Source organism: Rhinoderma darwinii, chromosome 3, assembly GCF_050947455.1.
Source record: "Rhinoderma darwinii isolate aRhiDar2 chromosome 3, aRhiDar2.hap1, whole genome shotgun sequence".
NCBI lineage: Eukaryota > Metazoa > Chordata > Amphibia > Anura > Rhinodermatidae > Rhinoderma > Rhinoderma darwinii.
In genome coordinates, this window is record NC_134689.1 from 98,115,321 (window position 1) to 98,139,936 (window position 24,616).

A 24,616-nucleotide genomic window follows, 5' to 3' on the forward strand; every position below is an offset into this window, starting at 1 on the left:
CCCATAGACTTCTATGGGCAAGTCCATGATGCAATTGCAGACAAGAATAGGACATGTTCTATATTTTGAGGATCGTTTCTACGGTCTGGACACGTCCGTAAATATACGGAAAGGTGTCCAAGGCCTATAGAAAAGAATGGCTCCGCAGATTATCCTTAATTTACGGATAAAAACTACAGTTGCGTGCCTGGGGCCTTAGTGTTTATTTTTCGTTAGGTTTTCTAAACTTGACGACCCCTTTCGGGAGTAGGTAATTTTTTACATGGGTGGTACGTTGTGTGATATACTTGCCTGTTCTCCTGAATCCTTGTGAGCATTAACGAAGTACAGTTTCTGTCTTGTAAGCTCAGCATTTTGTCAACTAGACTTTTCTTGCCTTTAGTGTATGGGAGAGAAAGCAGCTTTCTGACATTTATCAATTTCTGTTGTATTGTCACTCATAGGACTGCTTTTTCTCTAAATTTTTTACCATTTACGCAGAGGAGTAGATAGAGGCTCGTGAACCCCGTCTAACTTTTCAGCTGCATCAATGCCCCTCTCAGTACACAGTAATAGTTCTCCACACAGTACTAGTGCTCACTTTTTATACCCCACAAAGTAATAGTGCCTCCACACTAATAATACCACCTTTTGCACCCTCGGCAAAGTAATAGATGCATCCTTTGTGCCACACAGTAATAGAGGCTTTCTTTATTTGCCTACATTGTAATAATGCCCACTTTATTGCCCCCATAGTAGTAATCCGGCTTTGTGCACACCACAAGGTAATAGTGCCCTCAAAGTAATAATTCCCCTTTGCTCCTACCAAAGTATAGACCCCCCAGCATGAGCCCCCCCAACATGAAACCCAGACCCCAGATCAGATATTAATTTAAAAAAAAAAAAGAAGCCTAATGTGGCAACCTTTGGTAATCCAGGGTGACCGTGATGGGGCACACTCTGGCGTTACAGTAACGCCACTGAATGGGACCCACTGTGTAAGTGGGCCAGGGCCACTGGCCCCTTTGCTAGCAATGCCTCAGCCGATAAGGTTCCCTCTTTCTTTTCTCAGGTCATCCTTGATATCAGTAAGTAAAAAAACCCTACCCTTCCCATCTTTCAAGGTGCAGAAATATACTTAATTGAATCTATGGTTCCAGACTAAAACATGGTCTGCTATTAGTGATGAATGTTCATTTGTCCACAAAGGATATATTTGACAGACCAGATTTCTTACCATATTTTATATCCTATAAGTTTCCAAGTTTTTGTTTCTCTGTATTACAAGAATACATTAGTGATGGAGAAAAAAGAACCCCACCTACTTGGTTATGGCAGCATGGGATGACAAAAACACCTGATCCAACTGGAACGTCTGCATCCCCTATAGTTACGCTCCTTTTAATATGTGATATCTGGATGAGGTTGTCGCTGTAGCTTGAAGCTCAATAGATGCTGTCATTTATTGGATTCTGATGGTACCAGGTTTGTAGACTAACTAATTTGAAACCGCTGTGAAAACTAAAATTGGTTGTCCATGGTTTGTGTCTGGCATATTAGCTCAGCTTCATTAACCCCTTAAGGACGCAGCCTAGCTTGGGCCTTAAGGCTCAGAGCCCATTTTCCAAATCGGACATATTTCACTTTATGTGGTAATAACGTCGGAATGCTTAAACCTATCCAAGCGATTCTGAGTTTGTTTTCTCGTGGGACATTGGGCTTTATGTTAGTGATAAAATTTGGTCGAATATATTCAGTGTTTATTTGTGAAAAATTGCAAAACTTAGAGAAAATTTTGAAAAAAAATTGCATTTTTCTGAATTGAAATGCATCTGCTTGTAAAACAGACGGTTATACCACCCAAAATAGTTACTAGTTCACATTTACCATAAGTCTACTTTAGATTGGCATAGTTTATTGAACATTCTTTTATTTTTTTCTTGGATGTTACAAAACTTAAAACATAAACAGCAATTTCTCATATTTTTTTAGAAAATTTTAAAAGCCTTTTTTTTAAGGTACCTCTTCAGTTCTGAAGTGGCTTTGAGGGGCCTATGTATTAGAAACCCTGATAAAACACCCCATTTTAAAAACTAGACCCCTCAAAGTATTCAAAACAGCATTTAGAACGTTTTTTTTAACCCTTTAGGCATTTCACAGGTATTAAAGCAAAGTGGAGGTGAAATTTGCAAATTTAATTTTTCTTGCTGAATTTAAATTTTATTCTATTTTTTTTTTCTGTCACACAGAAGGTTTTACCAGAGAAACACTACTAAATATGTATTGTCCAGATTCTGAAGTTTTTAGAAATGCCCCACATGTGTCTCTAGTGCGCTCGTGGACTAAAACACAAGCCCTAGAAGCAAAGAAGCACCTAGTGCATTTTTGGGCCTCTTCTTTTTTTTATTAGAATATATTTTAGGCAGCATGCCAGGTTTGAAGAGGTGTTGAGGTGCCAAAAAAGTAGGAATCCCCAGAAAGTGACCCCATCTTGGAAACTGCACCCCTCATGGAATTCATTTATGGTTGTTATTACCATTTTGACCCCACAGTTTTTTCACAGCGCATATTTGAATTGGGCTGTGAAATTAAAAAAATGTAATTTTTTCCAATAAAATGTCATTTTTGATCAAAATTTCTTATTTTCACAGGGAACAAAATGCCCAATTTGTACTGAGTGCAGCAATTCCCCCATTTGTGGTGATAAACTGCCGTTTGGGCCATGGGAGGGCTCAGAAGGAAAGGACCACCATTTGGCCTACTGGGGATTTTGTGGTGCTAAGTCATGTATGCAGAAGCCCCTGAGGTACCAGTACAGTTGAAACCCCAAGAAGTGACCCCGTTTTAAAAGCTACACCCTTAAGGCATTCATCTAGAGGTGTAGTGAGCATTTTAACCGGAGACATACACCCCATAAACTGTAATGTGGGTTCTCCCGAGTACGGCAATACCCTACATGTGGCTGTTATCAGCTGCCTGGGCACACAGCAGGGCTCAGAATGGAAAGATGAGGGGGAAAAGCTGTGTGGAGTGCATCAGGGTAAGTAAAACTGGGGTAGATTAAAAATCAAGGGATGTATGATAAATTTTAAAACACTTTCATACAGAGCCCTGGTTGTTAGGTACACGTGTCACATTGATATATTGTGTCCTTCCTTCTCCCCCTCTTATAACAGACTTTGCACCTCTTTTGACTTTTTCCCTTCTTGCCAGTTTGCGGAATTTCTCCTGGAAAGTGTTTCCCTGGTACGATGCGTGTGGCCTCGCTTCCAGAAGTACTGGGTGCCCCCCCTTCTTGGTTCCTAAAGATTAGGTTCTTGATAACCACCTCTTGAAATTCCAGGAAAGTTCCCCTCTGGCCTGTACATTGATGTAGCACATACACATTGTACAATGCCATCTGTATGATGTGGACGGCCAGCTTCTTATACCACACCGCATGGCGCTGTAGGGCTTCGGGACTTGATCTGACAAGTCCACCCCTCCCATGTACCTGTTATAGTCCAGGATGCAGTCTGGTTTGGGGGTCTCTGTACTGGTACCTCTTACTGGTACATGGGTACTGGTGTGGCCATGTATTGTTGTCATTACAAGGACATCTCTCTTGTCCTTGACACACAATATGTTGCTGCTAGAATGTGCCCTGCTCTCACCCCTTCTGAGTATTTGCCCAAGCAGAGTCTTAGGGAGGCCTCTCAGATATCTTCTAGCAGTGCCGCATGCCGCAGTACTTCTGGAAGCGAGGCACTTGAAGACTGGGACACTGGTTTTAAAATTATCCAGGTAGAGGTGGTGACCCTGGTCCAGCAGTGGGTGCACCAAATCACACACAATTTTTGCATTCGCTCCCAGCAAGGGGGGGGGGGCATTGTGGGGGCTGAATACTGGTGTCCTTCCATTCATATATCCTATATTTGTAGGTATACCCTGATGCACTCTCGCACAGCTTATACATCTTCACGCCATACCTTGCCCTCTTACTCGGCAGGTACTGGCGGAATTGAAGCCTCCCTTTAAAATGTACCAAGGACTTATCGATAGAAATACACTTCTCAGGGGTGTATGCTTGGGGAAAAAAGGGCACTGAAATGGCCTAATAGGGGTCTCCGTTTATACAAACGGTCAAAACTGGGGTCATCTCGGGGTGGGCACGGCTCATTATCAGTATAATGTAAGAAGCGAAGTATTGCCTCATTTTTATTTATTTTTTAGGTTCCAGCTCAGTTCTGAAGTTGCTTTGAGGGGCCCATATATTAGAAACCCCTATCAAACACCCCATTTTAGAAACTAGACCCCTCAAAGTATTCACAACAGCATTTAGAAAGTTTATTAACCCCTTAGGTGTTTCACAGGAATTTAGAGCAAAGTAGAGTTGAAATGTAATTAATTCATTAAATTTGATTTATTAGGCACCATGTCCAGTTTGAAGAGGTCTTGTGGTGCCAAAACAGTGGAAACTCCCCAAAATGACCCTATTTTGGAAACTAGACCCCTTGAGGAATTCATTGTAGTTTTCATGGGGTGCATGCGACTTTTTGATCAGTTTTTATTCTATTTTTAAGAGGCGTGGTGACTAAAAAACATAAATTCTACTATTGTTTTTTTTATTCCATTTTTTTTTACAGCGTTCACCGTGCGCTATAAATGACATATTCACTTTATTCTGCGGGGCGATACGATTACGGCGATACCATATTTTAATAGTTTATTTTATGTCTTATGGCGTTTGCACAATAAAATACTTTTTTGTAAAAAAACATTTTCTTTTTGTATTGCCTGATTTTAAGAGCCAGAACTTTTTTATTTTTCCATCAAGAAAGCCGTGCGAAGACTTGTTTTTTGCGTAACGAACTGTAGTTTCGATCAGAACCATTTTTAGGTACATCCGACTTATTGATCTCTTTTTATTCCATTTTTTGGAAGGTGAAGTGACCAAACAATTGTGATTCTGGTACGGTTTATTATTATTCTCTTTTATGGCGTTCACCCTGCGGGATAAATAACGACATAATTTTGTAGTTCAGGCCGTTACGGACTCTGCAATACCAATTCTATATAGTTTTATTTGTTTATTTTTATTAATAATAAAGTACTGATGAGGGAAAAGGGGTGATTTTTACTTTTATCACTTTTAAAACTTATTTTTACACAACTTTTTTTTACTTTATTACTTTGTTCGACTAGGGAACTTGAGGGCAGGAGGCCCTGATCGCTGTTCTAATACGCTGCACTATATGCGTAGTGCAGTATATTAGAGCTGACATCATAGGAGCACTATACTCGCTGACCGCAAGCATAGTAAACCACTAGGCTTCCGTCGATGGCGTAGCCAGAGTCCATTGTTAGGACTCTGGTTGCCATAGTAGCCATCACCGCCCGCTATCATGTAGCGGGCCGTCGATTGTGGCTTAACCCCTAAGAAGCCGCGATCGCTATTGAACGTGGCTTCTAAGGGGTTAATCGGCGGGGACCTCCGCGATCGGTCCCTGCACACTGAGCTGTGATAACCTGCTGTCGGAAATAGCAGGTATCACAGCTCAAACACGCGCCGGGGAAAGATGGCGCCGTGTTAACTCAGGTCAGTACTATTGGGGTATGTTCACACGACCTATTTTTGGCCGTAAACGGCCGAAAAATCGGAAGTAGAACACCTCTAATCATCTGCCCATTGATTTCAATGGGAAAACGGTGTTCTGTTCCGACGGAGCGTTTTTAGCTGTGTTTTTTTACACATAAAAAAACGGCCGCGAAAAAGAAGTGCAGGACACTTCTTGGGACGTTTCTGGAGCAGTTTTTCCATAGAATCTATTGAAAAAAGCTCCAAAAACATCTGTGAAAGACGCTGCGAAAATCGCGAGTGGCACAAAAAACTTCTAAAAATCAGGAGCTGTTTTCTATTGAGATTTTGAGATGTTTTTGACTCTGCGTGTGAACATACCCTTACTGAGTTGAGCGGGAACTATGTGTTCAGCGCGACGTAATAGTACTGAGCTGAGCGGGAAGGGGTTAAAGAGAGGGTTTGAGCTGCAATACTACGCATAGCCTGTGGATAGGTGTGGCACTATTTTTGGAAGAAGGCAGACCATTTTTTTTTATAATCCTGTACAGCCCCTTTTAATGGTGCTGTGTTTCAAGCAATTGTTCATGTACAATTGATGTAGGTTTACTTTAAGTGAACATATTTCATGTTCGTGTTTCAAGTTTTCCTTTTTCATATTTTTTTTTAGCTCAAAAGGGAATGGAGGAAGAGCAAAATGGAAAGAGCCAATATTTTAAGGTTCCTGCTCTTACAGGGTTATAAAGGTCAGTTTTTGCAAAGCTTCCAAGCAGCAGTTATAAGATTAGAAATGTGGTCCATGAAGAAACTGCTGGATTCCTAGGGAAATTCTTCCTTGTGCGGCAGCTCTATATTAGCAGGACCTCTCAATTTCCGATTAAAAATAGAAAGGCTGTTAGGAGAACAAAGACATATTGTAAATAATGTATTCATTTGGCAGAGGGCACGTCTTGTTTTCAACTCCCATTTTACTTACAATTTATTCATGATTTAGAAAAGCTGTTCTTTATATGTCGCTCCATGGGAAATACCATATAATATTTAAGCGCCCATCCAATAGAGGGACATGGGGTCAGATTTCCTCTGTCTAAAAGGACAAACTCTTTTCTCAAAGAATTAGTAATCTCCTGATTCTCAAGAAAAGGTTTAGTGCCTATCTTTTGTCATACTGCCTACTGTATATAATAGATGATATCTGTTATGTATGTCTACAGTTTTAATACCTTATGAAGTAATGATAGTTTTCTAAATTTTAATGCCTGTATTATTTGTGCAAGATCCCCCGGCTTTACTGAAACAAACTAAGATCACCATTGAATCCTATAGTAATCTAAGTTCAGTTTAGTAGAACTGTGGTCATAAAAAAGATGTTAAAATGTGAGCGTATTACAGCTGTGCGAAACAGGCCTTATGATGTAGTAGCAGTGCCAGTTGCCACCTCTTGTGGGAATAAAGCTGACCATGGTCCTAAAGAAGCACACCAGCCATTCCTTTTTTGCCTTTTTAGTGCTGCATAGTTTATTATTAGAGAATTACTTAGAGCAGGGGTCAGCTACCTTCAACACTCTGTTGTGAAGCTACAATTTCCAGCATGCCATAACAGCCAGGGTTGCCAACTGTCCGTAAATTCACAGACAGTCCGCAAAAACTGGTGTTTTTTTTTCTGCCGTCCGTAGTGTCAGGCAGAAAAAAAACACTGTCCGGGATTTATTCTCTTTTTCCCGAAATATTGCACCAAAACGTACAAGCACAGTGCAAACAAGGCTGGGCCAAGTAAATAATGGTCTGAGTGAGGTCGGTGCTGGGAAACTGACCTCACGTCAGTGACTGCACTGGCTCACTCCTGGGCCAGTTCGCCCCGTCCGCCCTCCGGCTCCTTCTGGACAGGTCATAAATGTAATTATGTGAGTGACATCAGGCAGAGCAGAGAGCGATAGTGGTAGGCTACCGCTCTCCGCTCTGGTGGCTGTGTGGCACTATGTACAAGGGGGGGGGGGGGTGTGTGGCACTATGTACAAGTGGGGGGCTGTATGGTGCTATCTACAGGGAGTGGGGCTGTGTGGCCTTATCTACAGGGGGCTATGTGGCCTTATCTACAGGGGGGATGTGTGGCACTATGTACAAGGGGGGGATGTATGGTGCTATCTACTGGGGGGCTGTGTGGTCTTATCTGCTGAGGGGCTGTGTGGCACTATGTACAAGGAGGGGCGGCTGTGTTGCGAAAAACGTGGTATTTCAGCTGCCACTGGTAAGTGGTACATCTCATATTGGTCAATTTACATTTAAAATGCATCCTTGTGACTCGCTGGCACCACCCCCAGAAAAAGGCTTTCCAGCCGAAACGCGCGTCCATATATTTATGAGAGATATATTTAATTCTGATGAAGGGGATAGTGGTTGTCCTCCACGTTGGTACATTAAAAAAAACACTAAAACCTTGTCTGAACCTAGCCCTAGTAAGGCTGGATCTACACACACATTTTTCATGGCGTTTTTAATGGCATTTTTTGTGAGCTTTACATTTTGTTTTTTTTCTATTGTGGCCAGATGTTACATTAAAGTCTAGTAAATTATCAAATACGCTACACGCAACTTGGTTTGTGATGTTAATGAGGCAATCAGAGCAGTCACAGACAGCTGCCAATCATAGCTTGCCAGCCCAGGACTAATCAGAACAGTCTTGGGTTGGCAATTGCTCCAGTTGGTATATGAGAATTTCACAAACCAGAGTACAGGGGAGGGCAGGAGTCTGAGTTGGTGACACCACTCCCTCTGATCGCTTCATTTCTGTTAGAGAAGCGTTCAGAGAGAGTCATTGTCGCTCAGAGCTTGTCACAGCCACTTTTAGATAGATCATCACAGCCCCCCTCCTGTAGATAGCGCCATACAGCCCCAGCGATATGGAGAGCGAGGAACCAAAAGTCCCCTGAAGTGCTCCATGAAAAGCATGGGACTTCCAGGGTCTGGGTTCGGCTTGTTTGTCCGGAAGTTCCATAGAAATGAATGGAGCGCCGGCCACGCATGCACAAAAGCCAACTGTAGAAGATGCCACACCCCCCTGTAGATGATGCCACACCCCCCTGTAGATAGTGCCACATACTCCCCCTGTAGCTAGTGCCACATATTCTCCCCTTGTAGCTAGTGCCAAATACTCCCCCTGTAGGTAGCCCCCATCCCCTCCCTGTAGATAGAGCCATTGTTCCCGGAATCCCAGGCATAGCGTCGGCAATGCTCTGGTCGCTGATTCCGCTGCAGGAGGTGCCCCTCACGTCGCAGCCCTTATTTGGACAGTGAAGTCATGGGCTACTCCTGGAGCGAAATCCCCAGTCAAAGCGTTGCTGACGCCCTGGCCGGGAATTCCGCTCATAGAAAGAGTCCTCCTGCAGCGGAAAATGGGGCAAATGCTTATGGTGGGAGAGAGCAGAGCCCTTTGTAGCGACAAACTCTGCACTTGTTATAACACAGTGAACCAACACTGTTGCTCAATGGTCCAAAGTCCTGTTTTTAGATGAAAGTAAATTTTGCATTTCATTTGGAAATCAAGGTCCCAGAGTCTGGAGGAAGAGTGGAGAGGCATCAATGCAAGTTGATTGCGGTCCAGTGTGAAGTTTCCACAGTCAGTGATGGTTTGGGAGCCATGTCATCTGCTGGTGTTGGTCCACTGTGTTATATCAACTCCAGAGTCAACGCAGCCGTGTAGCAGGACATTTTCGAGCACTTCATGCTTCCCTCTGCTGACAAGCTTTCTGGAGATAATGATTTCACTTTCCAGCAGGATGTGGCACCTGCCCACACTGCCAAATCTACCAATACCTGGTTTATTAACCACAGTATCACTGTGCTTGATTGGCCAGCAAACTCGCCTGACCTAAACCCCATAGAAAATCTATGAGGTATTGTCAAGAGGAAGATGAGAGCCACCAGACCCAACAATGCAGACGAGCTGAAGGCCGCTATCAAAGCCACCTGGTCTTCCATAACACCTCAGCAGTGCTACAGGCTGATCACCTCCATGTCACGCGGCATTGATGCAGTAATTCATGCAAAATTAGCCGCGACCAAGTATTGAGGGCATATACTGTACATACTTTTCAGTAGGCCAACATTTCGGTATTAAAAAACATTTTTGATATTGGGCTTATATAATATTCTAATTTTCTGAGACACTAAATTTTGGGTTTTCATTAACTGTTAGCCATAAATAATCATCAACATTAAAAGAAAAAGATGCTGGAAATAGATCACTTGGTGTGTAATGAATCTATAGAATATATGAGTTGAACTTTTTGAATTGAATTACTGAAATAAATTAACTTTTTGATGATATTCTAATTCATTGAGAAGGACTAGTGATGCATTTGAGCTTTACAGAAGTGCCGGCACAGGTGGGAAATTTCTTGATTTTTCAAGAAAATTTAATAATGGCCCGTAGGAGGCAGGCCCCAGTACAGCTCCAACAAGTGAGGCCTCAAGGATAGTGTACGGACAGGACTTTCCTAATGAAATTCCCCCAAACGCAAAAAAGAGTATGCTGACAAAACGATGCCGTGTGTGTTAGGCTGGATTCACACGAGCGTGTGCTTTTTGCGCATGCAAAAAACGTGGCGTTTTACCTGCGCAAAAGGCACTTAACAGCTCCGTGTGTCATCACCATATGATGCGCGGCTGTGTGCTTTTCGCGCAGCCGCTATCATTATGACACTCCATTTGGATGTTTGTAAACAGAAAAGCACGTGGTATTTTTCTGTTTTCATTCATCCTTTTCACTGCAGTTGCGCGAATCACGCTTGTCCCACAGAAGTGCTTCCATGTGACATGCATGGTTTTCACGCACCCATTGACTTCAATGCGTGCGTGATGCGCGAAAACGCTCAAAGAACGGACATGTTTTTACGCGTTAGTCCGCTGCGTAAAAGTCACGCAACTGTCTGCACGGCCCCATAGACTAATATAGGTCCGTGTGACGCGCGTGAAAATTACGCGTGTTGCACGGACGTATATCCCGTTCGTCTGAATAAGCCCTTAGGGTATGTTCACATGCTTAAACAAAAACGTCTGAAAATACGAAACTGTTTTCAAGGTAAAACAGCTCCTGATTTTCAGAAGTTTTTTAAGCCACTTGCTTTTTTCGTGGTGTTTTTCGCGGCCATTTTTGGAGCTGTTTTCTATAGAGTTTATGACGGATCCAAAAATGTCCCAAGAAGTTACCTGCACTTCTTTTTCGCGGCTGTTTTTCTAATGCGGCCATTTTTCAAAACGACAGCGTAAAAAAACGGCCCGTCGTAACAGAACGCAGTTTTTCCCATTGAAATCAATGGGCAGATGTTTGGAAGCGTTCTGCCTCCAATTTTTGGGCCGTTTACGGCCCAAAAAACGTCCGAAAATAAGCTGTGTGAACATACCCTTACAAAAAAGGCAACAGAAAGGAAACTCGCTACCACTGTGAAACGTGTCCATCACAACCTTGGCTCTGTATAAAGGAGTGCTTTAAGACGTACTATACTACTTTGAATACCTACATTTAGGGTATGTTCACACAGATTGTTTTCAGGTGTATTTGGGGGGGGGGGGGGGGGGGGTTATGCCTCGAAAAACGATCGGAAAAAACAGAAACAGAAAGCCTCCATACATCTGCCCATTGATTTCAATGGGAAATACCGCGTTCTGTTCCGACGGGGCGCTTTTTTATGCCACGTTTTAAGAAATCGCACGTAAAAAGACGCCCGCGAAAAAGAAGTGCATGTCACTTCTTGGGACGTTTCTGGAGCCGTTTTTCATTGACTCTAGAAAAACGGGCGTAAAAAACGCGAGTGCCTTAAAAAACTTCTGAAAATTAGGAGCAGTTTTCCCTTGAAAACAGCTTTGTATTTTCAGATGTTTTGGTTAAGCGTGTGAACATACCCTTAATACTTTATTTTTCATGAACATCCTCTTTTATCCTTTATCATGTTGACAAATAAGAATTAATTATATTTTCTGGAAAATGTAGCCCATTTTGTCCAGATAATACCAATTAAAACTAAATTTGCCCACGTTATTGTACAATTTAACCGGTTAAGGACTAGGCTGTTTTACAGCTAAATGATCAGAGCAAATTTCACAATTTTGCTATGCGCTTCTTTAGATGACTATAACTCTGCAGGTGTTCATCTTTGATTTTTACACTCTTTTTAAAGGACAGATAGGGCTTTGTTTTAGTGGCATTTGTCAGTATGTACCATTTTTATTTTTTTCTCTATAGTGGGCAAAATTGGAAAAAAATACAAGAATTTAGCAAATGCATCAGTTTATGCTAGCATTTTTCACACACAGTATGGACCACGGACAAAATTATTCTCCTTTCACATTCTTCCACTTCTCCCGTGCATGGGGATACCAAATATGTGTGCTTTATTCACTGTGCGGGCATGTGCCAGGGCTTGGCATAAAAGGAGGCTTTTTGACCTTTTCGGTCCAGGAATTTTGCATTTGATTTTATAGCCGCATACTGTATTCTGGGGGGCCTTATGCTGCTGAAACATTAGAAACACCCCATAAATGACTTCGTTCACACAAGTAGACCCCACAAGGTTTCCTTCAAGGGGTTTATCATATTTCTAGAAAGTCCAGTTTTCTTCTGAAAGTTTCGTGAAGAAGATGGAACAAAATAAAATCAGCTTTTTTTTAGCAAATGCGTCGATTTATGCCAGCATTTTTCACACACGGTATAGACCACGGACAAAATTCATCTCCTTTCACATTCTTCCACTTCTCACGTGCATGGGGATACCAAATATGTGTGCCTTATTCACTGTGCGGGCATGTGCCAGGGCTTGGCATAAAAGGAGGCTTTTTGGTCCAGGAATTCTGCATTTGATTTTATAGAAGCATATACGGTTTTCTGGGGGGCGTAATGCTGCTGAAACATTAGAATCACCCCATAAATGACTTCATTCACACAAGTAGACCCCACAAGGTTTCCTTCAAGGGGTTTATCATATTTTTAGACAGTCCAGTTTTCTTCTGAAAGTTTCTTGAATAAGATGGAACAAAATAAAATTAGCTTTTTTTTAGCAAATGCGTCAGTTTATGCTAGTATTTTTCACACACGGTATAGACCACGGACAAAATTCATCCCATTTCACATTCTTCCTCTTCTCCTGTGCATGGGGATACCAAATATGTGTGCCTTATTCATGGTCATGTGCCAGGGCTTGGCATAAAAGGAGGCTTTTCGGCCTTTTCGGTCCAGGAATTTTGCATTTGATTTTATAGCCGCATACTGTTTTCTGGGGGGTGTAATGCTGCTGAAAGATTAGAATCACCCCATAAATGACTTCATTCACACAAGTAGACCCCACAAGGTTTCCTTCAAGGGGTTTATCATATTTTTAGACAGTCCAGTTTTCTTCTGAAAGTTTCTTGAATAAGATGGATCAAAATAAAATTAGCAATTTTTTAGCAAATGCGTCAGTTTATACCAGCATTTTTCACACACGGCATAGACCACGGCCAAAATTAATCTCCTTTCACATTCTGCCACTTCTCCCGTGCACGGGGATACCAAAGATGTGTGCTTTATTTATCACATAGAGAAGTAGGAGGGCGGACGATAGAAGAAGCTTATTTCACAAATCGCTTTTTTTCAAAGCTGGTTTTACAAAACTCAACAGAGTTTCTATAACACTCCCAAAATATCTGCTCTTGAAGCAGAAATCCCAAAATATTCATCTAGGGGTATAATGGGAATTTATTTTTTGGGGTTTTCTAAAATAAGAAATTGCAGGTTTATGCAAATGGAGCTCTCCAGCAGATGAACTTTAGAGAATATGCAAACATGACATCCACCCCCCACCCACCCATTCCCTCCCTCACCCTTGGAGTAAAATCAGGGGAAAAATAAAAACGTAATGTAGGGCAAGTATATTTTTAACGAATTAACTAAAATCTAATAATGCAGAACAGTGTGGTATTTTTTAAAACATGGCTCAATGCACAGGCCTAGTTGTGAGGGACATGATGGACAGAAATATCGGGAATCTTTGTGGTGCCCGTCTTTTCTGCAGATGCGGCACTTTTTCTGGGGGTTGCTTCTGGTTGGTGTTGGGGGAATCCGACTGATGAAGTGTCTTTCAGTCAGTCGCGTGACATCCTCAGACTGGGGGCATTCTCTGGTGTCCTGAACATCAAATATGAGGCCTTCAATAATTTTTTCCTGGAAATCCAGGTATGTGTCTCTGCCTCTGTTTTTTTTATACAGCACAAATGAATTGTGGATGGCCACCTGTAACAAATAAATGGCCACTTTTTTGTACCAGGTTTTAGTTTCTCGCTTTACTAAATAGGGCTGTAAAACCTGGTCGCTTAAATCCACCCCCCCCATGTACTTGTTATATTCGGACACGCTCACTGGTTTGTGCTTGTCCGATGTTGCCCCCCTTTCCATCACTGCCACTGTTCCTGCGGTATGAATCGTGCTTAGCACATACACGTCTTTGCGATCCCTGAACTTGACCGCCAGCAATTCCTCAGATGCATAAGCACAGGAGTTTCCCTTTACCATGCGCTTCCCCACTAGTTGCTGTGGAAAACCAATTTGGTTTTTGCGCATGGTACCACATGCCCCAGTCCTTGCATATTGCAAATGCCTAAACAGGGGCACACTAGAATAAAAATTGTCGCAGTACAGGTGGTACCCCTTGTGAAGCAGAGGCTTCATTATCTCCCACACAATTTTACTGCTGGTGGAAAGATCAGGGGGCATCCAGGAACATTTATGGAGCGGTCCCGCCCTTCATAAATCCTGAAGGCGGTGGTATATCCTGACCCGCTTTCACACAATTTGTAGAGCTTAACGCCATATCTTGCCCTTTTTGAAGGTAGATATTGGCGAAAGCTAAGTCTGCCATGAAAGTTGAGGAGGGATTCGTCCACACTTACATTCTGCTCAGGGGTGTAGAGTTGCAGAAATAAATTATTCAGGGAATTTATCAGTGGTCTAATTTTGAACAACCGATCCCGGTTTGCATCGGTACTTGGGGGGGCCTGTGCGTTGTCGTTGAAGTGGAGGAACCTCATTATTGTCTCATAACGAGACCTGGGCATTACTGCAGAATATACTGGGGTGGCTTGGGCTGGTCTTGTTGACCAGTAAGACCTAATGGAGGGCTTTTTGACAATACCCATATTTAGGGTGAGCCCCAAAAAATGTTTTCATTCCTGCAAATTGGTGGGCGTCCAATCTCTGGCATGGGTGGATGGAGGTTTCTGCCTTATATATTGAGTGGCATATAAATTTGTTTCGTGGACAATCTGATTTAGGATGTCGTCCGTTATAAATAAATTGAAGTTCTCCATTTGGACAAAATTTGTATTGTCCACGGCTATGCCAGGAGTGGCAGTAAATCCGTGGATTCTAGGCCCAAAAGATGGGGCAGGTGCCCATACAAGAGCCTGGACTGGAGGGACCAGGCTGTCCCGTGCTACAGCACTACTTGGCCCTGCACTTTCATGTTCTGCAGTTTCAACTGCATCAGGGACAACGTCCCCTGAAGATGAACCTGAAGTGACGCTATCATCGTCACTGCCCAAAACAGGTTCCATCTCTGACGCCATCTCTGATGCGGTCTCCGACTCAGACCACAGCATGGCGTATGCCTCCTCGGCGCTAAACAACTTCCTCGCCATAACGTCACTAACACTAACACTAACGAAACAAATTTTTTTATTTTTTTTTAAAATAAAACACACAAACTAACTGGTATATATATCTACACTACCGCTAACAAAAAAATAAACCGCTATTGCTATATATATTATATATATATGTGGATATATATATATAATTATATACTCCCTACCTGCCTATTCTAATAGAATAAAAGAAAGAAAGGTAGATAGAAAAAAAGATAGATGGATAGATTGTATAGATAGATAGAAATCTATCTATACAGAGAATGTTTTACAGTGTAACACTTTTTTTTCACTGTATTCTTCTGGCAGCAATTCTCCCGAGTCTCTTCTTCTCCTCAAACTGAAACAATGTTTGAGGAGAAGAAAAGAGGCAGGAGATTTACTGCCAGAAAAGTCAAAATAAAACAAATGTGGTCGCTGTGATAGATTTTCACAGCGACCACATCTTCAGGGACCATCAGATTGGTCCCTGATACTCTGCCCAGTGCCCAGAGCTGTTGGTAACAGCGTGGGCACAGGGCTGTGTGCACGCGATCGCGTGCACACTGTTTTATACGTACAAATGCATGTGATCGCTGTGATTGGTTGTCACAGCGATCACATGTTCAGGGGCCAAAAGATTGGCCCCTGACATTCTGCCCAGTGCCCATGGCTGTTAGCAACAGCCAGGGCATAGAGCTGTGTGCACGCGATCGCGCGTGCACATTCTCTGAAGTGCCGCCGTAATTAGTCTATACGGCGGACTTCAGAGACCCTGACCGCTGGCCGTATAAATACAGCCAGCGGTCGGGAACCTGTTAAAATACAACAAAAATTCCCATTATACCCTTAGATGAATAGTTTTTAAAAAATTGGTTATTTTTGGCCATTTTTTAACTGTGCTGACATAAAACCTCTGCAAACATGAAATAGTGTCTGAAAATCACTCAAGCAAGAATTGTGCTCATAAAGCCACAGGGTGCTTCTTATATTTTGGACCCCGCTTTGTGGCCAGGAATCAGATTACTGCTTATGCAGGGGTATTTCTTAACAAAGGAGAAATAGGGCAATAAATATTGGGGTGGTCTTCTGTAATTTTATCTGCTCTGTGCAAAAAAATATGTCCTATAAATGATGCATTTATAGAAAAAATTTAAATTTAAATTTTTCATAGCAGCTTTGCATTAATTCATAGAACAAAATATGATTTTTTTTTTTTTTAATTCGTTTTTTTTATTAAGGAGTTGCAGTACAAATGCATTCAAGAAGCAATAAAGAATGAAATACGATTACAAGATAAATAGTTGGTACAAATCGGGTTAACATCACCAGAATAGACAAAGAATAGTGATTACATGTTGAACATCCCAGTCACTAAAAGGCAGGGAGCATTACAAACTGACGTTTTTAGGAAATAGATGTCAGTAAACGCTCTGTTACATGCCACATCGGCACATGTGTACTCCACAGTCAAGGCTGGTCAATTCCTCAGGATGAGGCGGATCTGCTCATCAGAAACTAAATTTGAGAAGCAATCCAGAGACTTAGAAGAAAGATTCCGGGAGAGAGGATATAGTCGTAGGTGTATCAAAGATATACAGGGTGGGCCATTTATATGGATACACCTAAATAAAATGGGAATGGTTGGTGATATTAACTTCCTGTTTGTGGCACATTTGTATATGGGAGGGGGGAAACTTTTCAAGCTGGGTGTTGACCATGGCGGCCATTTTGAAGTCGGCCATTTTTTTATCCAACTTTAGTTTTTTCAGTGGGACGAGGGTCATGTGACACATCAAACTTATCGAGAATTTCACAAGAAAAACAAAGGTGTGCTTGGTTTAACGTTACTTTATTCTTTCATGAGTTATTTACAAGTTTCTGACCACTTATAAAATGTGTTCAAAGTGCTGCCCATTGTGTTGGATTGTCAATGCAACCCTGTTCTCCCACTCTTCACACACTGATAGCAACACCGCAGAAGAAATGCTAGCACAGGCTTCCAGTATCCGTAGTTTCAGTTGCTGCACATCTCGTATCTTCACAGCATAGACAATTGCCTTCAGATGACCCCAAAGATAAAAGTCTAAGGGGGTCAGATCGGGAGACCTAGGGGGCCATTCAACTGGCCCACGACGACCAATCCACTTTCCAGGAAACTGTTCATCTAGGAATGCTCGGACCTGACACCCATAATGACATAAATAACTAATGAAAGAATAAAGTAACGTTAAAACCAAGCACACCATTGTTTTCTTGTGAAATTCTCGATAAGTTTGATGTGTCACATGACCCTCTTCCCATTGAAAAAACTAAAATTGGATACAAAATGGCCAACTTCAAAATGGCCACCATTGTCAACACCCAGCTTGAAAAGTTTCCCCCCTCCCATATACTAATGTGGCACAAACAGGAAGTTAATATCACCAACCATTCCCATTTTATTTAGGTGTATCCATATAAATGGCCCACCCTGTAGACGAGCTAAAACCACCGAACGTGAGCATCTATTGCACCCTGTAGGAACTAAAAATGAAGATACGGGCGAGAACACTATCAGATTCATTTCGACATTCAATAATCAATGGCACTCAATGAGGTCCATTTTGAAAAGACACTGGCCGATCTTGCAGATGGAACCCACTCTAGCAACCACCTTACCAGCAAACCCCCAAATGACAGCTAGGAGGAGCAAAAATGTGAAAGATATTCTGGTCAAGACCCACTATGTGTACCAAAACAACAAAACCCCTTTTCATTAAGAGGGCCAATTCAGGGCTGTTATCCATGCGGTGACTGTGTGGCATGTGCTAACATAACACGGGCAACTACCTTTAAGTCGGTGATTGACGGACGGTCTTTCAAAATTTTGCATTACATATCCTGCAGTACCACTTATGTGATCTATTATGCAACATGTGGGTGTTCCAAAGTGTATGTGGGACTAACATTGAGGCAATTGTGAATCCGCATTCGGGAACACGTGTGGGACATTGTTGCTGCGAAGGAAATCAATGATCTGACTCTATTAAAGACTATCCCCAAGCATTTTAAATTATATCATGGGTGTGACCCTAAGGCTGGATTCACACGAGCATGTTCAGTCCGTAAAGGACGGAACGTATTTCCGCCGCAAGTCCCGGATCGAACACACTGCAGGGAGCCGGGCTCCTAGCATCATAGTTATGTACGATGCTAGGAGTCCCTGCCTCGCTGCGGGACAACTATCCCATACTGCAATCATGTTTTCAGTACGAGACAGTAGTTCCGCAGTGAGGCAGGGACTCCTAGCGTCGTACATAACTATGATGCTAGGAGCCCGGCTCCCTGCAGTGTGTTTGGTCCGGGATTTGCGGCCGAAATATACGTTCTGTCCTTTACGGACCGAACATGCTCGTGTGATTCCAGCCTAAGACCTTTAAGGCCTGGGGGATTGACAGAGTGCACTGTGGTGTCAGAGGAGGAGATGTGAGGATTAGATTGGCTCAAAAAGAGTGTAGGTGGATCACTATCCTGGGTACGATGACCCAGTTTGGCCTCAATGAGAAGCTGAGTTTTGCTGCTTTCTTATGAGTTTTCCCTGTTGTTCCATAATTTTCCCCCTCCTTTTTTTTTTTTGAAACTATATTCTTTTAACCACTTTTTATTGTGATTCGTAATAAATTGTTACTAATTTTTGGTCTTTGTTCGTGTTCGGATTTTTGACTTTAGATATTGTGGTACCGGGACCTTCTGGTGTATTTGATGTTGCTCTATCTACTTGGACCTATGGACAACACTCAGTTCGAGTGAAGTTCTCATCTTCCCCAGAGATTACAAAATTAAATCCAGTGGTTGATTAAATGGATTGTTATGATCAGTTCCATATGATGTGTTCTTGACTCTGTGCATATGCATTCATCCCCTCCTATTTTGTTCGTTCACTTTTAATATATTTTGTATTATATATATATTTTTTATGTGTTAACATATGCATCTTTGCACGGTACTTTGTTTTGTATTTTGCATCTTGTGTTTTTCACTTGTGTTCGCGATTTATGTTGCGATTATAATCACTTTTGATTATTAGTGTCACTGTTATTGTGTGATGTACCACTAATATTAATTAATAATTAATTCTTAATTTTTATTAATCTTCATTAATTACTTTTTCTTTACACGGTCTATATATTTAATGGACTATTTTGTACACTTATTTTCATTTTTCTATCCATTTGAGACAGTTATGTATTTCCTTGGCTGTAAAGTCATATTGTGCATAAATTACCATGTGCCGATTCACTCCTTCTTACATCACATTTTTGCTGTCACAGACTAATAGGAAGGGGCTTCAGGATGATCACGCCTATAAAACTATACACATCATTTTGGATATCCTAAACAACTCTCCCTGGATGTACTTACAGTATAGGATTCTCGCAGGGGTTGCGCATGAGCGGCGATGTGGGGTGTGGGACTCCTTCGCTGGTCGTCATCTTGGGCACTCTGCGCCATCTCCCTAGTGACACGTCCTGGGACCTGCGCACGTGCAGTAGTGTCATGGTGACTGGTGACAGGCGACGCTGTTGACCGGTGTCCTGATTGGCTGTAAGCACATCACCTGATTACTTCCGTTTGTCATTTAATCTGAGCATAAACATACGATCTGCACCCCTTGAAAAAGCTGCATATCGTGAAACGCGCTGTCTCATTCTTTTTGGCCATTGTTTTACCACTGTAAATTATATGGATTGTGTATTTCTATACTAAAAACTTCTGTGGTGTTTGTACTATTATATACATGGCCCTTTGGTTCCTCTGTAGTTTTTTTATATTTACTCATTTTTTAAATAGATATAATAAAATTGATATATTCTACTTTTTCAATAGTAGTGTTTGACTCCTTTTTCTCTGTGTTTATATATGTCATTGAGTTTCTATTTCTGTAAGAATCTTTTGCGACCTTTTGGAGGTGGTAAACATTACATTGGTATCACCCAGCCATTTACCTGACCTGTGAGATTTGTTGTTATTACTAAAATTAATACGCAGATTCCTGTACAGGCAGAAGTATACATACCAAGCACATGCGATCAGCATAGGGAGAAAAGAAAACAACTAAATATCTTACATTAGACAGTGTGATACATATCAAGTCTGTAACAATGTATCCCTCGTATCATTATACCGGTGTGCAGTTTATTGGGTAAGTAGGGAATTACCCCAGGCCTCCCATATCCTAGGGAATGCATTAGTACAACCTCTACTTCTATAAAGTATACGCTCATAAGGAAGGATTGAGTAAACTAGAGATTTCTACTTATGGATTTTAGGAGGTCTAGGGTCCATCCACCTGAGTGCAATAGTGTTGCGTGCCATGAAGAGTACCTCCCTGAGTAAAATCCTTGTATAGTGAGGCCACTGAACCTCAGGTAGTATACCAAACAGACACACCTGCGGGGTTAGGGGTACCGGTATGTGAGTCACGTTAGTAACAACCTCAATCACCTCTTTCCAGAAGGAGTAGACCACCGGACATGTCCACATTATGTTGCAAAAATCTGATCTCGAAAATCTGCATCTATGGCATTCTGTGCTTGGATGCCGTCCCATTTTATACATTCTCACCGGTGTGAGATAACTTTGATGTATTATCGATATTTGTATCATTTTATTATTAGCAGCAGGAGACACTGTAATTAGAGAGGATAGTATCTCCCCCCGCTCGTCTTCCGACAGGTTCACAATTTGGGCAGCCCACCTGTCCTTCACAAGCAATTGTACACCAGCCAACTTAGACTGGATGAGAGATGTATAGATGACGGAAATCAAACCTCTCGATCCCTGGGATTTGAAAATCCCAATCAATGGGAATTGTGAGAATTTAATCTCTGATGATGGGAATTGTCCCCTAAGTGCATAGCGCAGTTGCAAATATCTAAAGGTTGCCTCTCTAGGCAAATCATATTCGGTTTGCATCTGTGTAAAGGTTTTCATTACATTTCCAGCATACATATCCCCTATAGTGCTTACTCCATATCTGAGCCAAAAGGTAGGAGCTAAATCATAATATATATGGGAAAGTATTAAGTTATCCCACAAAGGCATGTCTGTGTGGATGTCAGAGTACCCATAAACCCAGAGTAACCATACCTGTGTCGCTATTCTGTGGATGGGTAACAGGTTTGTAATGGTACCCAAGGGACTTTCCAGAACCGGCCATAGATGGGAAAGATGCAAATAAAATGCTAAGTGAGGTTCCCTGTTTGGAAGGGGTGTATTAGCAACCCATACCCTCAAATAACATAATTAACGTGCGACATAATAGAGATATAGGTCTGGTAATGCCACCCCACCCAGGGTTTTGGGGTGTTGCAAAGTGGACAAGCTAAGTTTAGAGCGGTTATGTCCCAATATGAACGTTGGAAATAAAGCATGGATTAGTTTAAAAAAGGATTTATACACTGGGTTGCAGCATGTTTTTAATTAATACATTTTTATTAAACTTTTGTAACATATTACAAAAAATCAAGCAATGTAAATCGCAGACATAAGCAACAATGACAATTAGTAATGCATAAAAGTGTCATACATCTGTCAATGTCAAGTCATACATATACAACAGGAAAATAAATTAAATAACATAGCACATATCCATTTATCATAACACAATAAAAATGGTTTGACATGTCAATTAGCAGACTAATGTTCCGGCAAGCAAATGTGTTCCCCTCCCCTATATATTCCTGAGCCCCTTCGCATATCGGTGTAAGCCAGCATCAGTTGATGCAGTTAGAAGCACTGCGGACCCATGGACCCCATACCTTCTCAAATTTTGTATAAGTATGATCCTTGTAAGCTACCATTTTCTCATGGGAGCACGTACTGTTAACCTAACTGATAATTTCTTGAAGAAGAGGAAGCTCTGTACTCTTCCAATACCTAGTAATTGCCAGCTTAGTTCCAAGAAGAATATGTGCTGCCACCACTCTGTGTCCAGTGGGGATGAGGTCCAGGTTCAAAAAAAGTAAAGCTAGAGATGGGGACATGGGAACCCGTGCACCTACTATTCGAGAAATTAGTCCAAAGGAGGACTTCCACAAAGTAACTAGCATTGGGCACTCCCACAGGATATGTAGAAGCGTACCCCTAGCCCCACACCCCCTCCAACAAAGATGAGATGTGGTTGCAGCATGTTTTAGTACATACAGGCATTTCGGGAGTATGACCATTTTGATAAGATTAATCCTACCAGCTACCATTAGTAGAAGCGTACCCCACACTCTAAACTTAGATTTTATATATTCTAAAATGACAATGCATTGGCGGCGTTATCCATGATTTCTATTGATAATTATGCCCAAATATTTAAACGTCGACACTACCCGAAGGCCATGCACAGTGTCCGACCATCCCATCCCCTGTGATGGCATAAAAAAAGGATTTGCTCCAATTAATATGCAGTCCAGAGAATTGTCCGAACTTGAGCAACATATCTATAGCCAGCGATAAAGAAACATTCGGACGTGACATATATAAAAGCATGTCATCAGCACACAAGCTGATTCTATCTCCTCTCGTCCCCATTATTATGCCTCTGTATTCTGGGTGATGTCTTATGCGTATGGCCAGAGGTTCTATAGCAAGTGTGAATAGCAACGGGGAAAGGGGACAGCCCTGCCGAATACGTCTATAAAGAGAGAAAAATGGGGACTTCACACTATTTACCAAAATTTGTGCCCTCAGTCTCTTATATAAAACGGATATCCATCTGATAAACTGAGGACCAAAGCCAAATCTTTTCAATGTTTCCAGCAAATAAGGCCATTCGATTGAGTCGAAGGCTTTCGCAGCATCTAAAGACGCTATAGCCCAATCTGCCTTTGTAGCCACTCCTATCTGCATAAGGATTTGTACCTTTCTAATATTTTCCGGAGGTAGATTTCCCAGGCATGAATCCGTACTGGTCCCCATGAATTACCTGTAAGATAACCTTGTTAAAGAGGCTCTGTCACCACATTATAAGTGCCCTATTCACAATCCCTGCACTTCGTTAAAGTTTTTTTGGTACTTACAGCAGAGCAAAGCGTGATCTCACGAGATTAAGCTTGCTCTGCTGTAAGTACCAAACAAACGTTAACAAAGTGCAGGGATTGTGAATAGATATCCTGTCCTGTCTGGAAGGAATGTCTATTCACTGCCTAAGGCCTCATGCACACGACCGTAAAAACACCCGTTATTGCGGGTCGTAATTACGACCCGCAATAACGGGCTCATAGACTTCTGTTAGCCACGGGTACCTTCCCGTTTTCTCACGGGAAGGTGCCCGTGCCGTTAAAAAAATAGAACATGTTCTATTTTACGGGCCGTGCTGCTATACTTTATAATGGCAGCACGGCTCGGAAAAGCGGCCGGCTGCCTGTGGCCGGCTGTGCCCGGCCGTGCTCGTAATTACGAGTCGTAATTACGAGCACGGTCGTGTGCATGAGGCCTAAACACTTCAGTAACGTTAATATGTCAGTATAAGACAGCATATAGTGAATAACGCAGTGTCACTATGCGCTGTCTAAATGAATGGAGAGAAGTGCATGACGCTGATTGGTCAGCGTCATACACTCCTCTGTACAATGTCCACTTGGTCTAAAGTAAAACCACGCCCACTTGGGCATTAAGAAACTAATTGGCATAAAGCTAAAATCGCTCCTAATGTGGTGAAAATAGATCGTTTTTCTAAATAAAAAGCATTACTGTCACCTACATTATAGCACCCATCTCCTTATGTAGGAGATAGGCCACTTATAATGTGGTGACAGAGCCTCTTTAAGCCTGTTTGCCAGTACCATTGTAAGTTATTTGTAATCATTGTTTAGCAACGATATCGGACGATATGAGAGGCATTCAGCAGGGTCTTTATCAGGTTTCAATAAAACTATTATAGTGGCATCATTTTTTTCAGAATTGTTTTTATTAACATTTTCCAATAAGGGGTACAAAAAGTAAAAAGGGGGAGGATGGGGGCTGAGAAATATACAAGACATCTAGAATGATCAAATAATGGGATAAGGCAATGAATAAGACAAATAAAAATAAATAAATAAATAAATAAAAAAAAAATAATATGGGGGGGGGGGACAAAAACATAACAGTCATAACCGTTACTATTAAGATCATTATATCCATAATTCCAATAAGTCAGGTGAGGGGATCTACATATTAGGCAAATGCAGGCTCTCCCCTCCTCATCGGGTTTTCAACCCCAGCGTGACGATAGCATGGGCATGGAACCAGCCAAATACCCTGTGCCAGTCCCACCGATATGTTATCTAAAAGCTTTCTCCGAGAAGCGAGATCGCCAATAAGCAGATCAGAGGCGTGACCCCCGCAGGCATCATAAGAATCCAAATCCCCGACAACTCATCAACTCGCAGTGAACACACGTTACAATATAGG

At 41.9% G+C, this 24,616-nt stretch overlaps 1 long non-coding RNA gene across 1 annotated transcript in view; it reads right to left on the bottom strand.

Annotated features, from left to right (window-relative positions):
• Positions 1-24,616, bottom strand: part of LOC142749012 (uncharacterized) — a 118,894-nt gene that overhangs the window by 12,517 nt on the left and 81,761 nt on the right. The window contains exon 2 of the long non-coding RNA XR_012882355.1: positions 19,592-19,772. This is a non-coding gene — a long non-coding RNA (uncharacterized LOC142749012). The remainder of the gene's footprint in view (positions 1-19,591; positions 19,773-24,616) is intronic.